At 37.3% G+C, this 16,601-nt stretch overlaps 1 protein-coding gene across 4 annotated transcripts in view; it reads right to left on the bottom strand.

Moving 5' to 3' along the window:
* ANKS1B (ankyrin repeat and sterile alpha motif domain containing 1B) overlaps positions 1-16,601 on the bottom strand; it is a 1,093,013-nt gene that overhangs the window by 128,351 nt on the left and 948,061 nt on the right. The window lies entirely within an intron of this gene.

Genomic DNA, 16,601 nt, shown 5'->3' with positions numbered 1-16,601 from the left:
GCCCTGCATAGGGCTCTGTACTGAAAAGCTCAGAGCCTGAAGCCTGTTTTGGATCCTATGTCTCCCTCTCTCTGCCCCTCCCCCTCTCTCAAAAATAAACAAACATTAAAAAAATGTTCTAGGTATTCTATTATATATATTAACCTTTTTGCTCTTCCTCATCTTATCTTCTGTATGTTTCCTACTTCTTTTCTGCCCTCACACCACCCCAAATTCAATTCTTATTCTTCTTGGGGTTTTGTGGCATCTGACAAACCATAGTTGACAATTCTTTTTTTAAAAATGTTTATTTATTTTTGAGAGAAAGGGATCGTGAGCAGGGGAGGGGCAGAGAGAGGGGACAGAGGATCTGAAGTGGGCTCCACGCTGATTGTAGCAAGCCCAATGTGGGGCTCAAACTCACGAACCATGATATCACAACCTGAGCCCAAGTTGGATGATCAACTGACTGAGCCCCCAGGTGCACCTGAAAATTCTTTCAACAATGTCTGCAGGTTTTCTGAGAAAAAGTGCCATAAGATAATCTTTAAATACTTAAAAATAATTTTTATTCCAGAAAATATGGATAATATGGATAAATATATTTAAGCTTTTCGGCCCCCTTAATATTAGACAAATTTTCTTGGAATATTCATATTCATTCTCCTTCTCTTTCTCTCTCTTTCTCTGTCTCTGTCTTTCACACACACACAGAATCTTTTGTTTTCAATCAAAAATGACAGTTGCTTTTGAAATGATTATTCAATACTACTCTTACCCTCAGCCAAGATTTCCACAATGCCTGGATAAACAAAAAAGGAGTTGAATGCTGAGATTCTTTGGCTATTTTCTTTTTCTGCACACTATGATAAATAATGATTTAAAGCATAAAAAATATGTTAATAATACGAAGTAAAACCATCTCCAGTGCTTTTCAGACTGCAGCCTTCATATCCTGGGATGCCACCTTCCAGCAAACCTGTAAGTTTTATTTTCTATGGCCATAGGGCCTTTTAAAAAAGTAGAGCCTAAAAGTGAGACAATAGCAGCCCACATAGAGGATTACTCGGTTTCTCTACAGGGGATAGGCACAGGTATCAAGAGGGGAAAACAAAGATTTCCATGAATCATTTAAAATGATTTAGCAACAACCACAAAAGACACACATGATGATGAAAGTCCACTTAAATAACATGCATTTACAACAAGACACAAAGGAAGGCAGCACTCACACGGAGCTGCGTTTCATGAACAATATGCCAACTGGAAATAAGAAATATAAAGTGAATCAACCTTAACTGGAATTCACAAGTATACCCAGCTTCACAGGATAGATAGGCTCTTAAAAAGTTCTGTATAAGTACAGTTTTCTCCCCTCACATAATTAGAGAGAAAAGGAAACTATTAATATCTTTCAGTAAATTCCTTTATAAGGAGAGAAATATTGTTATATGGCAAATAGACATCTGCTTTGATTCCCTGACAGAAACGACAAAAAATATTTTATTTTAAATGATGATTTATATAACAGCATATTTTCTATTTTTTAAAGATTTTAAAAAATGTTTACTTATTTTTGAGAGAGAGAGAGAAAGAGAGTAAGCAGGGGAAGGGCAGAGAGAGAGGGAGACAGAGAATCCCAAATAGGCTATGCACTGTCAGCACAGAGCCTGACATGGGGCTTGAACTCAAGAATTGTGAGATCATGACCTGAGCCAAAAGCAAGAATTGGAGGCTTCACTGTCTGAGCTACCCAGGCACCCTCTTTTTTCTTTTCTAAAGATTTAAAACAATGTTTATTTATTTTGGAGAGAGAGTAACAGCATGTTTTCTAAGAATGAGGCAAACCTGTATATCACCATGGATTTGAAAAGTGGAGAAGAAACCAGAGGGCCGACTTCCATTCTACTTTTTCTATTTAAATGCCACATGATAACTGAACACTGTAGTGCAGAGTCAAATAAATTATTGTTAAATTACCTTGTAAATTACTTATGCCTACAGTCTGCAGTCAATAAAATATATACCTTACCTCTGGTTTACTCAAGACTACAGAAATTCAGAATATCAATCATTCTGGGTGGCTTTTTATAGCTTTCCAGGCAGTGAGAACTGTATTTTGTTGAACACATGCATTTAGTTAGTAGGTATTAGTAAATGCAATTTCCCACATTAAACTGTTTTCTGTATAAACTAGCTTCCTGGATGTTGACTTGTAAAGACAGATTATTTTCAGTTCGTGCAACAGACAGGTAATAACTCATTTCTGTCTCTGTGTTTTCTGATTCTACAGAAGAATGCATTCTTTCTGCTGTCATCAAAAAATAATTTCTGAACAAATATTCTCCAAGATTTTTCTTTTTTACTGTTTATTTATTTTGAGAGAGAGAAAGATAGTGGGAGGGGGCAGAGAGAATCCCAAGTAAGATCCACACTGTCAGCACAGAGCTGGACACAGGACTCGATCTCACGAACCGTGAGATCATGACCTGAGCTAAAATCAAAAGATGTTTGTTTATCTGACTGAGCCACTCAGGCTCCCCTCTCCAAGATTTTTCTGATCTTACTGTCCTATAAATCAAATGATTTTTAAAATCATTTCATTTTATTTTTTTCTTCATGATAAGTGACTCTTTAATCTGCATCCCCTATTTCTGTCATCCCCCCACCGACCTCCCCTCTGGCAACTATAGTTTGTTCTCTATAGTTAAGAGTCTGTTTCTTAGTTTCTCTTTCTTTTTTCCTTTGCTCATATTTTGTTTCTTAAATCCCACCTATGAGTGAGATCATATGATATTTATCTCTCTCTGCCTGGCTTATTTTGCTACTGTCTAGTTCTATCCATGTTGTTGCAAATGGCAAGATTTCATTATTTGTATGGCTGACTATATAATTAAATATTGTCAGACTAACTTGGATACCAACATTACCTACTGTGGCATTTCCTAAGCTATAAAGGAAACTGTGCCATAATTTTTAATTATCCTACAGTTGAACTAATTATAGTCATCCTACCATGAAAGTGCAAAGTGCAACAGATACTTTTCATCCCATTACAGTATAAAACAGGATTTTTGGCTTTTATTTGAAAAAGACTGTGACAAATGCCTATTAATTCAATGTATACAATCTACCTAATATGATTTAAATTTACCAATATAAATGACTGGAAAGAATGAATTTGGAACAAGCATCTACTTCTCATGGTTCCTGGCATACATGAAGAAGTGTTCAAATAAATGAATCCATTTGATGAAAGGCAACTATTACAGATAAAATCCACAGTGGGAAAGGGATTATTTTTTTCCTTCCTCACTATGGAAATTCACTGGTGATAGTTCTTAAATTGCAGATCTTTTCTGTAATAGTAACTTTCGTAAAAGACCTCTAACAAGACACGGTTGTCGATTATGTAACATTGGTGACCTGCTGCTATGATTTCTCAGCTCTGTGCCAAAAGACAAAAGATAAATAAATAAATAAATAAAACAACTAATTTTGTTAATGTTTTAAAATAAGATCACTTTCTAAATCAACTGCTCTCAATGTAGAGCTAGAGCTCCTGAAAGACTATAGTATGAGAAATGGCAAGCAGGATAAAGAGTAATAACAATTTTCAGAAAAATCCAAACTTTGTAACATCTGGATGGACAACACTGAAGAACAAAGCACCCCTCTCCGGATGATGTGCAGTATAATTAGTCAGAAAGGTGGGGCCCTGCTTTTGGTTGTGATCAGTCGGTTGGAAGGATCATCAAATAAACAATCTAGCTATTGCAGCTTTGCAAGAAACCCGATAATCCTTAGTGGTGAATATTAATGAGCACTTTTTAAAAAGGTTAGAACAAAACTAGCTTTGTGAATGACTGCACACTTTGTTACAAATGCACAGTTGGTAAATCAACAGTTTAATTATTATCAATACAGCATACTTTGATATACTGGATATAAATAACTGTCACTAAAAAATCATGTGCTATGTGTTCAGATAAAGCTATAGAGATCTGCCTTGTTACCTAGCAACTGAGCAAGTAACTGCCATACTGCAAAAAAAAAAATCCTCATTTTTTAGGGAGAAAGGATGTTCATAAGACTCCACATAAAGATATTGATAAAGCCAAAGTATATATTAAGGCACCATTGCCAACTATTTTAGATACATCCATGGCCTACGCTTTGAAATACCATGCAGTAATGAAAATGGTCAATATTTAGATCTATTATTTCAACTGATCATAAACAACAATGCTCTGCACAGTTTTTTTATAATATAAGAATCACCATTTAACCCTAATTTTTTATTTGTAGTTTCACAGACACAGGAATTCCAACAAGAGCTTATGTACAGATTTCTATTTATTGGAAGGGCGATGTTTGCTTGTTTAAAATAAAATAAAACTGTTCTGAGCAATTAGTTCATTGTCAGGGATCCCAATTACTTTTACATTTCATAAAGCAGTTTACTGCATTAAATTTATATTATTTGGGGGAGTCTGGCTTGCCAGCTAATCTAAGTTCTGATATACTTTTACTAAAAATCTGGATCCCAGGACTGTCTGTACATAACATCTCTCTGTAAGAGCACTAGATGATGTGCCAGAGTAGAAGCAATTCCCTCTGGGGTGCAGTGCAGGTGACTGACCATGGCCTGCAGGATGGTGGTCATGTGAGAGAGAGGAGACTGTGTGCCAAGGACTCTGCAACAAGCAGAGAATGTTCTGTGGGCAGATATGACTGTGACTGCCAACATCTCCACGGCACCTCAAACCCACCGCTTACGCTGCACTCCTGTGTTGACATAACATAACGCTTTCATTTATATTCGTGTGGACAGAGACACAGTTCAGAAATGCTCTTCAAATGATTACATGGAATTAACATAAAGATGCATAACTTTAAAAAAAGAAATTATAAATTAAGTACTTGGTAGTGAAATCCACTAAACTGTTTTCATTGGATTTTACTCATTCTTACATTACTAGCAAAGTCATCTTCTTCGATTTGAGAAGTACTCTGCATTAAGTGTGCTAAATAAATCATATTTATTCAAAATCAATATGAAAGCAGAAAACTGTCTGTCTGAGTTTGAGGTGTGGGTTTTTAGGGAAGGCAGCAGTTCATAAACCCCAATGTTTCAGAGAATTGGTTGGACACATCTGGTCATATGCCCCCCACATCTTGCTTGAGAAGCATGGAAATGTCTTATAAAGTTCCAGGGTTTTTTTCTTTTTGAAAAGTACTTCATATATATTAATCTCACTCATTGCTCGCAGCTCTGTGATATAGGGAGCCTCTATATCAATATCACTATTTGATTGCTGGGAAGCTAAGAGAGTGACCCACTGGAAGGCCACAGAAGCTGGTAAATAACAGAGCTGGGATTCATGTCCTGATTCCCAGGTCAACATCTATCATAAAATATTATGCATTTAGTTTGAATAAAATGATTTCACTTTGTAAAGAACAAGCCTAAATTTCTTTCACTATATGTACCCTGTCCATATATAGACAACTGAATTTAAAAAATGATGAATGACGTCATAAAGTTGTCGTCCCTGCTCTCAAAGAGCTTAAAGTCTCATAGGGAATGTAACGTATATGTGTGAATACCCAAGAGCAAGGCACAAAAACTGAGAGTGCAGAGAGAGGCTGGATTATTTCTAATTGAAAGGCTACAAGGAAAAAGTGGCAGATGTGACCTGGAGCAAAGGGTAGGATCTGAAATAGCATGAGTAAATGCATGAGGGAAAATATTTGTGATGGAGTCTTAGTCAACTAAAATCTGCATAATTTACTCCTAATGCTGGTTAACCTTTGTTATATAATGGTTCATCTTCCCTTGCTTATGAAAGAGTCTATTTCCATTGCTTTGGTTAACAAGATCACAGAAACATTTTTATGTTTCTTGATATAAATTGTACAACTTAAGATACATTGTGCTGAATTTTAAGGCTCGAGGGAAGATTGACTTTACAAATGAGGAGGCTAAAGTCCAGAGAGATTAAGTAGCTGGAAGCCATGGGACTACAACTTCTTAAAAAAGTAAATATATGCAAAGTGCTTAGAACACTGCATGTCACAGGGAAAGGATTATGTGTGTTTGATATTGTTATTTTTTATCATTATAATTTTTACTGGAGGAGTTGGATCTGGAATCTGTTTCCTAATTTCCGGAATAGTGTTCTTTCCACTAAGCACATTACTTCAAAATACAGCAGTTTTTTTTTTTACAATGTACATCTTCTAAGAGCAAAAGCTGTATTTTAATTATAAAACTGATTAATAAAAATGTATATAGAGATTCACTTTGAAAACAGGAAAATTGAGTCTTTATAACAAATAATTTATAGTTTTCTGTTTAAAATAAAATCTTTATCACTTTGAATTATATCAAATAGAAATGCTAAGGGCTAAAAGCAAGAATCAATGAAGGCAACACTTCACTTACTAGCTACTGTGTAGATCTAGAAGGATAAAATGTCCCATCTTTAGATGTTCTCTTGTGTACATTTCTCACTAATTCGTGTCAGCCATTAGCCTGATATGTTAATACTGAAAGATTTCAGACATTTGTTACTCTAAGAACAGTTTATGCTGAGCACAGAGTTCATACATGACACACCTTGATTAGGACATACTCACTTAGGTACCACCTACATGCTGGGCATCCTTCCCCTGAGTTTTAGTCTAGTTGATCCAAGCTCCTGCTTAACATTTTCACCTGGATGTCAAGTTTCTCACACTCAAAATGCTTAAAACAGAATTCTTGATTCCTTCTTCCACCTTAGCCCAATCTGTTCATCTTCTACCCGGTTGCTAAGACCAGAAATTTAGGAGGCATTCATAGCTCCTTCCTTTCCTTCATTTTTCAAAGTAATTCATCAGCAAGACGTCTACATTCTATCTCCAAGATATATACCAGAGTCTGATTTAAGACGACAAATTTAAATTGCCTCACAGAACTTCCCTTCTTAAATGCCTAACAAAATGTGAAGAAAATGGTGAACATTAGTAAACAAAACAAAACAAACAAAAACCCCTGACAGTTACCAATCAAGGAAAGGTATATACATATTAACAAACTTCAAAAACAGTATCCAAGGGGAAAAAAAACAGGATTTAAAGTATCCAAGGAAAGAGCAGGATTAAAAAAAAAATGCACAGTGTTGCTTGATTCTTAATCCTGTTCTCACTCCCTAGAGAGGTGAGTCAACAAAAATTCTGAAAGTTTTCACTAGTAATCCTAAAATTAGAGAAAAGTACAGTCAGTGAATATTCTTACCGGTTTCTTCTCTCTACTAATGGAAATGTGTGAAGTGAGAAAAAGGGAGCAGAGCTGACCCTATGGAACTGAAGACGGCACGGCTGCCCACAGTACTGAGGGAACCCATGACATCATACGCTATCTCCAGAGTAGCTACTAGCTCATACAGAACCCTTCAGTTAATTACAAAAAAAAAGAAAAAAGAAAAAGAAAGAAAGAAAAGAAAAAAGGAAAAAGGAAAAAGAAAAAAAAAGAAAAGGCTGTCCTTGGTATTTTTCACCTATTCCAAGTTGGTGAAAAGAAGGCAGATAAAGAGGACATTCAGCAAAATGTGAGCTAGCACAGCTCAGGGAATTTATTACCCAAGCCACACAAAGCTTGAGGCACCTCTCTCTACAATTTCTACCCACTCTGAAGTCTCTTCAGACTTCAGAAAAGTGGACAGACCCAGACAGTAAAACACAGCTGAAAGAGGAAAGCAAACTGGTCCCCAAAAAGGTGGGAAGTGATTTAAGAGGTTACTTCACACCATGTCTAGGCAGAGCTCCCCAGGCATCAGCAAGAAAAACAGTATGGCCAATATTCAAGGAAGGTGGAAAGGAGAGCAGAAGAGAGGACAAAAAGAAGGAGGGAGAGAGGAAGGAAGGAAGAAAGGAAGGAAAGGAAGAAAAAATGTAAGGGTCATGGCATAAGGAACTAAATCTAGAAGAACTTTATTCAGAGGGAAAGAAGGAAATCCTCACACAGGCTTTCTACTCTAGAAGAATGGCTTCGGTAAAAATTGAAGCTTTCAGACCGAATGATGAAACAACTGAATGGGATGAAAAAAGAGACTGCAGACTGAAGGGAACACATAGGGACCAAAGAGCATCATTTCAGAATCAATCAGTAAACTAGAGACATCAGGAAACACAGCAGACAGTTCTGAAAATGGAAGTACTTACACAGGAGAAAGGATTTTCCTACTCACTGTGAATGCAGATGAAAATAACAAAAAAATAAATTATAAGGAATGGAGATTATCCAAAATAAGGATAAGTGATGTCCCCGAAGTAGGTAACAATACAACTGCAACAGAAAGTAGACTCAAAGATAGGGCACAATATCAGCAGATTTAAAAGGGCACATGTAATGCAGAAAATTTTGACATAGAACATTCAACACCTGGATATATCCTACCAATGCTTCTGACCTATGAAGACGAAGAAAGAATTTTTAGGGATCCAGGCAGAAAAAAAGCAAATCATTTACAAAGGGTGGTCTCAGACTGCATAGAAATAGTGAATGCTAGTAAACACTGGCTGCAGAATTATAAGGGAAAGAAAGCATAATACAAGAATATTATACTCATACAATATATATTGAATATCAATGCTCACATATTATTCAATTATAAAAGTAGTAAGAGGACATCCTCATATATTAAGAACAACAACAACAAAGCCCTCAGAAATGCAGTGGCCATTCATCTTTATTAAAATAAGAACAAAAAGCAATTCACAATGAAATCTAGGCCATTAAGAGATGAGTCAGAGAATTCAGTCAGGTGCTTATACTATAGGATGGGTAAACACTGGGTATATTTTGATAGAAGAATTTATACTAAATAAACTTAGTACTAATGATTATAGAAAAGAAAGTATTATAAACATGATCAACATAAATTAATTAGAATTATTAGCTGAGAATAGGAAATGGGCAATAATGTAACAGCATTATCTTTTATTGCAAAGAATCAACTTAATATATTTTAAATTAGAATATGTAGTTTTAAAAACCATAATGATTCCAACTGTGAGGTGGGTTTTCTGTAAAGCTACTGAAGCTTAAGTTTCAAGGCTCTTCATCTACTTGGGTGATTTGCTTTTTCCCAGGGCCCAGAGGTGGGAGGGGGGTGGTCTCCACAGCAAAGCTTTCATAAGATCTTGCTTTTGTACAATTTGTAAAATATACTCTATTTTCTTTTTAAGCATTTTATTATTTAAAGTTATTTAAGTTTAGTAATTCCTTAAATCATGAATTGGGCAACAAACCAAAGTGGTATTAGCCCTACCAGTGACTTTGTTGTTTTTGTTTTTTAGTTTTTTAAATTGGAATAGAGTTGACACACAATGTCACATTAGTTTCAGGATACAACATAGTGATTCAATATCTCTATACCTTATGCTATGCTCACCCCAAGGGTAGCTACCATCTGTCACAATACCAAGCTATTACAGCACCACCGACTGTATTCCCTATGCCATATCTTTTATTCCCATGACTTATTCATTCCATAACTGGAAGCCTGTATCTCCCACTCCCCTTGACCCATTTTGCCCATCCTCCCACCCCCTTCCTTCTGGCAACCATCAGTTTGCTCTTTGTACTTATAGGTCTGATTCTCCTTTTTGTTTGATTATTCTTTTCTTTCTTTTTAGGTTTCAGAAGAGTGAAATAATATGTCTTTCTCAATCTGACTTACTTTACTTAGCGTAATACCTTCAGGTCCATACATGTTGTTGCAAATGGCAAGATATCATCTTTTTTATGGCTGTGTAATATTCCGTTGAAATATACTCCATTTCCTTAAAGAGGAGTCCTAAATTCTCAATTGTGAACTCCCACAAAATCTCAGTTCACTCCTGCTCAAACCTCTTAGCAGTTTTCATAACCATTTATCTTAATCAAAAAGGAAGATCTTTTAAGAAATAATTCTTGTAGTAAAGAAACATTTGTTTGAAGTTCAACAGTTTTAGCTTCTTTGACCTCCATTTTTTCTGCTGTTAAATATAAGAAATTAAATTTAAATGTTTCTTATTTTAAAATAGCACTTCCAGTAATATTCTACTGTTGCCATTGTTAGAAAAGTATTTCTTTTCTTCATGCAACTATTTATCAATCACTTTGCATATATTCATAGAAAGATGCTCTCAATGATTATCAGTCTCGTTACAGATGGTTATTTCTGGGTGGTGGGATTTAGGGTAATTTGAAAATTTTAATATTTGCATTGCGTACATTGAGTAATTATGATCATATATCAAAATATTAAAAATAATACAGTGATTATTTCCCTTAAAAATGCCAAGATATTAACAGATGTTACTTTGGATGGTGAGAACTAGGGAGCATTGTTATTCCCTTCTTTGTATTTTCGTGAACTTGTAGAATTTCAAAAAGCTTTTCATACTTTGATATTGCGACTCTTTCCACATCTCTTCTTTGTTTACTGCCACAACCCAGTCCGAATGATGATCATCTCTCACCTGGACTACTGTACCAGTCTTCTATGTGGTCCCTCTGTCTATTCATGCCCTGGTATCATCCTGTCTTCACAGAGCTGCAAGCGTATTCTTTCCAAAGGTAAAGCAATCACATTTCAATTCTCCATTTATTCCACACTGTTTTTAGAATAAAACCCAAACTCTTCGCCATGACTGGTAAGGTTGACCTGCAACCCCACAGGTCTGCTCTCTGTTGCCCAAACATGCTGTGTTTGTTCCTTTAGGGCTGGTTTACACATGCAGTTCCCTTTGCCTGGAAAGCTCTTTCCCCAGAATCTCTGCATGGCAGGTTCCTGCACAGCAGTCAGGTCTCTGGCTGAGCGGACACTGTCTCAGGGACACCTTCTCTGAACACATGTTTTAAAGTAGCATCCTTCCTCTTCAGGAAACTCAAGCACTTCACCTGTTCCATGGCCTTCACAACACTTATTACTACCTGAGATTATCTTCTCCATTTACTTACTTACTTGCTTTGTATCGCCCCTTCCCAACTAAATACCTGCTCTAGAGAACAAGAACCGTGTCTATTTTGTTCACTATTATATCTCCTGCCCCAAGAATGCGGACATTCAATAAATATTTCTAGAAGACAGCAGACACCAATAAATAAACCAATAAATATTTCTCAAGTGAATGAATACACACAGAGATTGTTTCCTGGCCTAAAAGGAAGGATTTTTATATGCAAAACCGTCTTTTAAGCCAGTTCCTTAGTATTCAGAATGCATGTTTCTTCAAAAAATTACAGTATAAATAACAATTAAATAATAAGGTTAGCTCACAAAAGTTTACTAGACCCACAATGAAATAAAATTCTGCATATGTGCAACAAAAATACAAGCAAATCAACATGATGAATTATCATTAGCATAGCATACAATAAAAATATTTTAATTAATTTAAATATGAACAAATGACAATTATTATTTATCTTTCATATGGGTGGAGACTTTTGTGGGTATTTTGAAAAGGACTTCAAGGCATTTTGAGGGCTGTAGAGCTTTCTGGCCCTGGGGGTTTTTTTGGTTTGTTTTTTTTTTTGGCATATAAGCTCACTTATAAAATGTACAGCTTTTGGCTCCTTTGATGACAGACATATCATTAGTACCACCCTGAATGCTCCTCAGTCATGACTTGGGTCATTGTTTTTATAAAAAATGTACAAAAGGAAAAAACAGCGGTATTCTGGAAGTCATAGGAGAGGGGACTAAGGAAAGGTATTAAGGAGTGTGTGTGATCTGAAAGACACCTGAACTAAGAGCCATGAATGAGAGGAGAGAAAAAAATCAGGGATGAGTGGTCAGGAGAAGATGAGGGAGAAGAGGTTCTCCCACTAGTGATGAGGAAATTTCAACATCCAAGACAGGTTTCCTGACCGGAGAACTTCAGGGTGGGTAAAAGAAGGGAGAGCCAGTGTGTAAACAGTGTTGAAACTTGGGAGGGACTATATATTTTTAATTTGAAGCTTTGCCCCAAATTTGGTTTGGCATGAGTGTTTATGACTAATCTACCAGTAGGGTGGAATAAATAGCATCATTCATATCAGGAGTATCAACCAACCCTTGGGAGATGCTGGGGCGGCAATGCCAGACCTTCCGTTCCCCAGGGATAGCTATACTACAAGAAAACAATTTGAACCAATTATTTTTATACTAAGTTGACAGTTAGGACAGGAAAAAAAATGCATTAAGAGCCAAGAGATACTGCATATGGTCTGCAAGTCTTTTCTGGAGAAGTGAATCATGGAGATAAAGAGAAGCAGCTTATTTTTACAGTTACATTTTATATTTCTAGAAAAATAACTACAACATGGTCGTGATTTCTAAACACAGGGAAATGAGACTTTTACGAACCTCACACAACACAAAACATACCACCTGTTGCAGCTACAACTATATGCGAGTCACTCTGAAGCCTTAATTAAATCCAAAAACAGACCACAGAACTTATGGTAACCAAAAAATTATCTTAATTGAAATATGCTAAAATGAGAGGATGCTCAAAGAGTCTAAAATACAATATTCTCCTGCTAAGAGTCTTGGTTTTAAAATGGCCACAAAAACCTAACCCTGACCGACATTAATAACTATTGTTTAAACATACAGCCAAGCAACTCTGAGATTATGCTGAGGGCACTGATCCTATCAGTCTTCCCAGGCACTGCAAAGGCAGGAGCTGGGACATGGCAAACGTGGGTATCCAGGAACACCTCAGTGCAGTCATTGATTTTCCAGAGCACAGCCTGGTGGTTGGTCCTGGGAGGTCCCTAGTTTCAGTTTAGTTACATTAATCGCAAACTCCAAAGGATGTATCCATAAAGTCATTTACAGAACTTTGTTTTGAGATTCATCTACAAACATATTGTCAAGTATTCAGTAATCAAGCAGGAGCAGAACATGCATTTTTGCTTTTTCCAGTTCAAGTTGTGCTTTGACCTTCTCTGCATTTCCTCCTATTCTCATATAAGAGAACTAGCAGTAAATAGTTCGTCTTTGCTCTGTAAATACTAAAACTAGGGGATATGGGGTAAAGACAAAAATGTTTAGGAAACTAATCTTAGAGTTTCATCTAAACAAGCTAACCTAGGCTCATAATAAAAAAGACCCAGTTTAATCATATTTTGACTTCTAAAAAAAATCTTACGATTATATGAAGAGAAAGCAAAAATCTTATGAACAAGAATGGTTTTCATCTCACACTAGAATCATAAGAAAGGTTAATTTTTACATGAAAATTACATCTACATAAAAATAGATTTCTGGAACAATGCATTATTGACAGTTATGTGGGAAGATAAATGCACTCATGTAAATGTTCTTTCTCAAGCAAATTATTAAATATATTGATAGTACTGCACTATGAAAGCAATCATTTTAAAGAATCAAATATTAATACAAGTATAAAGACTTGTATTAATATTATCAGAGCTAATGTAATCTTTAATTCAAAGAAATACGTATGCAACAATTTTTTCCCAGGCTTATTGATATACACTACTATTAAAGTCAATGGCAAACATTTATGCTTTGTTATTGTTTATTGTCCATGGAAGGAAAACATAGCCAGCCAACTGGATTCTGGATTCTGTTCACACATCTGTTAATTACTGGTGGCCTATAAAAGACCTTATACTTTGACTACTGGTATTGGCACTTGTAAATACTAAATAAGTCTGAGTCACTGCTGTAAGTCCAAAATATGTAAAAATCAAACATATCTATGGAAATATAAATGTTTCACTCATGACCATTAACGACTTTAATCAAGCAGACCTCCAAATTAATTTTGCTAATTGTTCATTCCTCCCGGGACATTAAGTGGCTTGACGGATATTCCTGTGACATGTGTTGACACTAGCATCTGCTCAGAAATAGGGACATCAATAAACTCTACCCGGTGTCTCTACACACTCTGCCAGTGCTATAAACACTGACAATGCCAAAGCATTGATTTCAATATGACATTTGCAGAACGCATCTGCCTTACATTTAGAGAAAGGGTAAAACTACTTTAAAGCCATGGCACTCAAAAGTGCTTACTCAATGAATGCTGCAATGAGAATCACTTGATAATAAACTGTAAAATATCTGCCAACATTTATAAAAGGATAATAACATCACAAATGATTATTGTGAATGCCTTTCCTGTACAGTGTACTGTCTACTAATTTATACTCTATTTGGGGCATGTAGAGTAACTTTAACCAAATACTACTATTTTCAAGAAAGAAATTCCTTAACATTTCATACCTGCCATACCATTTGCAGTAAATTAATAGACAAGAATGACTCTGAAATCAATGTATGAAATGTATGAAAAATTGGTTAAACCTGCAAACTTTTTGTTTGATTGTTAATAACAGCGATTATCATTTTAAATTGCTGACAAATAAATACATTTATACAGTTTTGTTAAAAATTCATTATTCTATAGTATCTTACTTAATATTGTACCATGCTATATTTCAAAATTATTTTAATGGAGATTTGATCTCCAAGTAGAGGCAAAACACTTTGTTCTCTCTCTGGTTCCCCTTAGCAGAACTGTAACAATGTAAGATCTCTCATTTCTGATATACTGATGAATGGTCACTATCACTGATTAAGGAAAAACTATGTTTTTATTAAAAGTGACAAAGTGCATCAAGCAAAGTAATCCCAATGCAGTAAAATTAAGTTTGGCAATTAGCAAAGGCAGGACAAAGTTCCCATCCTTGAACAAGAAGCTCTAATTCTTCACTAGTTTTTCCAAAAATCATATCTTCCCCTGCATTCTGAAGCTTCTTTGTAACATTGTTTTCGTATGACACTGTCACTAGGTCTCTCAGGTGGCTTGTATCGGTTTCAATTTCATTTATACCAGACCTGTTACTCCTTTTCTCCACTACCTGAGTCCAGGAGGATCACTGCCATCACACCCACTGCTACTCAGGACTGACAGAACAACAGAATGGAACGCTTCTGAAGAAGGCTTTACAATGGAACACTGCCAGCACAAGTCATGATAGCCTATTTTGTCACAGAGCCATCAATAGTCTGGAGTCAAATAACCAAGACACCACTGGCATCTCCTTGCCGAAGCTCATCTGCTGAGTACAAAGGACACAGGTTTCGAAGCAACCTCTAAGACGTTTTCTAATTTTCTTTCCTCTCTCTCTTCCGGCTCCACACTTCAACAGGACTCTCAGAGGAGAATTACAGACTCCCTTGGTAACTTGTGTCAACGTTCAGAAAACTCTTCAGTTGTACCTAAATTTCTTATGTTGTCCTTCCAACACTGTTTTCTGTCCCCACAGCACTATAATACTCTAAGTGTCTAAGAATCATGAAAGACCTCCAGGTTCTCATGCCTCCATTCTACAGATACAATATATTGGGTATATATATACACACACACGTGTGTGTGTGTGTGTGTGTGTAGCACTGGGACTGAATTTTTAGTCTTCTAAAACTAACATCTCAGTGGCTCAGGGAGGACAAACAATAAACTGCAGGGAGGACTAGCCTTCCTGGTCAATCTCTGAAAATGCAAAACCTTCCTGAGCTGCCCATTTGTTTTAGGGACTCATGTTTGCAGACAGCTGGTTTTGTAGAGAGAGAAAGAGGGGGGGAAAAACCCACAACTAACCAACCAGCCACACAAAAAACCGCGGCAGTGGCAGTATCCTTAAAAAACAAGTCCTTGTTTGGCTTTGGCAAGTTTTAGCCTGGAGTAAAATTACATCCAAGTTACAACCACGGAAATCGGGATTTCAACAGAAATGCTGACCCGACCTACACGGAAGCAGCAAATTGCGGGCTCCGCCGCTCCATTACTGTTCTCCGAGGCGAACCACTGGAGGTCCATGCCCACGTCCCCCTCCGATTAATCAATGTGTGAAAAACACGAGAGGGGGCACGCTCCAAACCAACCCTTCCAGTGTCTATTCTTCCTGCTACTCCTCAAAGGTGATTCAAAGCGCACCTGGAAATTACAAGGGTCGATGTGCCTTTTTAATTTTGAAGACAAATGACCTTTGGAAAATATATGCTCATGAAAGTCAAACCATTTGGAGACATACCCAGTAATTTACCGCTTCAAACTCCTCGCAACCGCGAAGACGAGGAAAGGAAAGGGAAAATGTGCCCAAGCCGAGGGGGAAAACCAATAACCAAACCACGTTAAAAAAAAAAAAAAAAAAAGCCCACCCAGTGGAGACCGCTAGCCTGGGCTGCAACAAATGCCCCTGCAAACCCTTTCGGCAGCCCTCCCGGATTTTCCGACCAGGCTTCCTCTCTGCTTCCCTGCCCCAGCTGCAGCACCACTTCTCACAGCCGCATCTCGGCGGGCAGGGGCCGTGGGCAGCCGGGGAAGCCGTGCCCCGCGCCGCCCGCTGCCATCCCGCTACTCACCCGAGCCGGTCGGCACTAGAGACGGCAGCGGCCGCGGGCTTGGCTGCGAGCCGGGATCCGCGAGGGCTGGCGGGCTCTGGCCCCCGTGGTCGCGGACATGTGGCTGGAACCTCCGCTCCCCTAGCCGTTGCCTCTGAGCATCTTTCTGGGCGCCCCCAGCGCAAGCGAGCGGCGAGGCGAGGGCGAGCGCGCCGCGGAGGG

This window comes from Suricata suricatta, chromosome 10 (genome assembly GCF_006229205.1).
Source record: "Suricata suricatta isolate VVHF042 chromosome 10, meerkat_22Aug2017_6uvM2_HiC, whole genome shotgun sequence".
Lineage (NCBI taxonomy): Eukaryota > Metazoa > Chordata > Mammalia > Carnivora > Herpestidae > Suricata > Suricata suricatta.
Note: the sequence above shows the minus strand (reverse complement) of the source record. Positions and strands in the feature narration are given on the sequence as shown.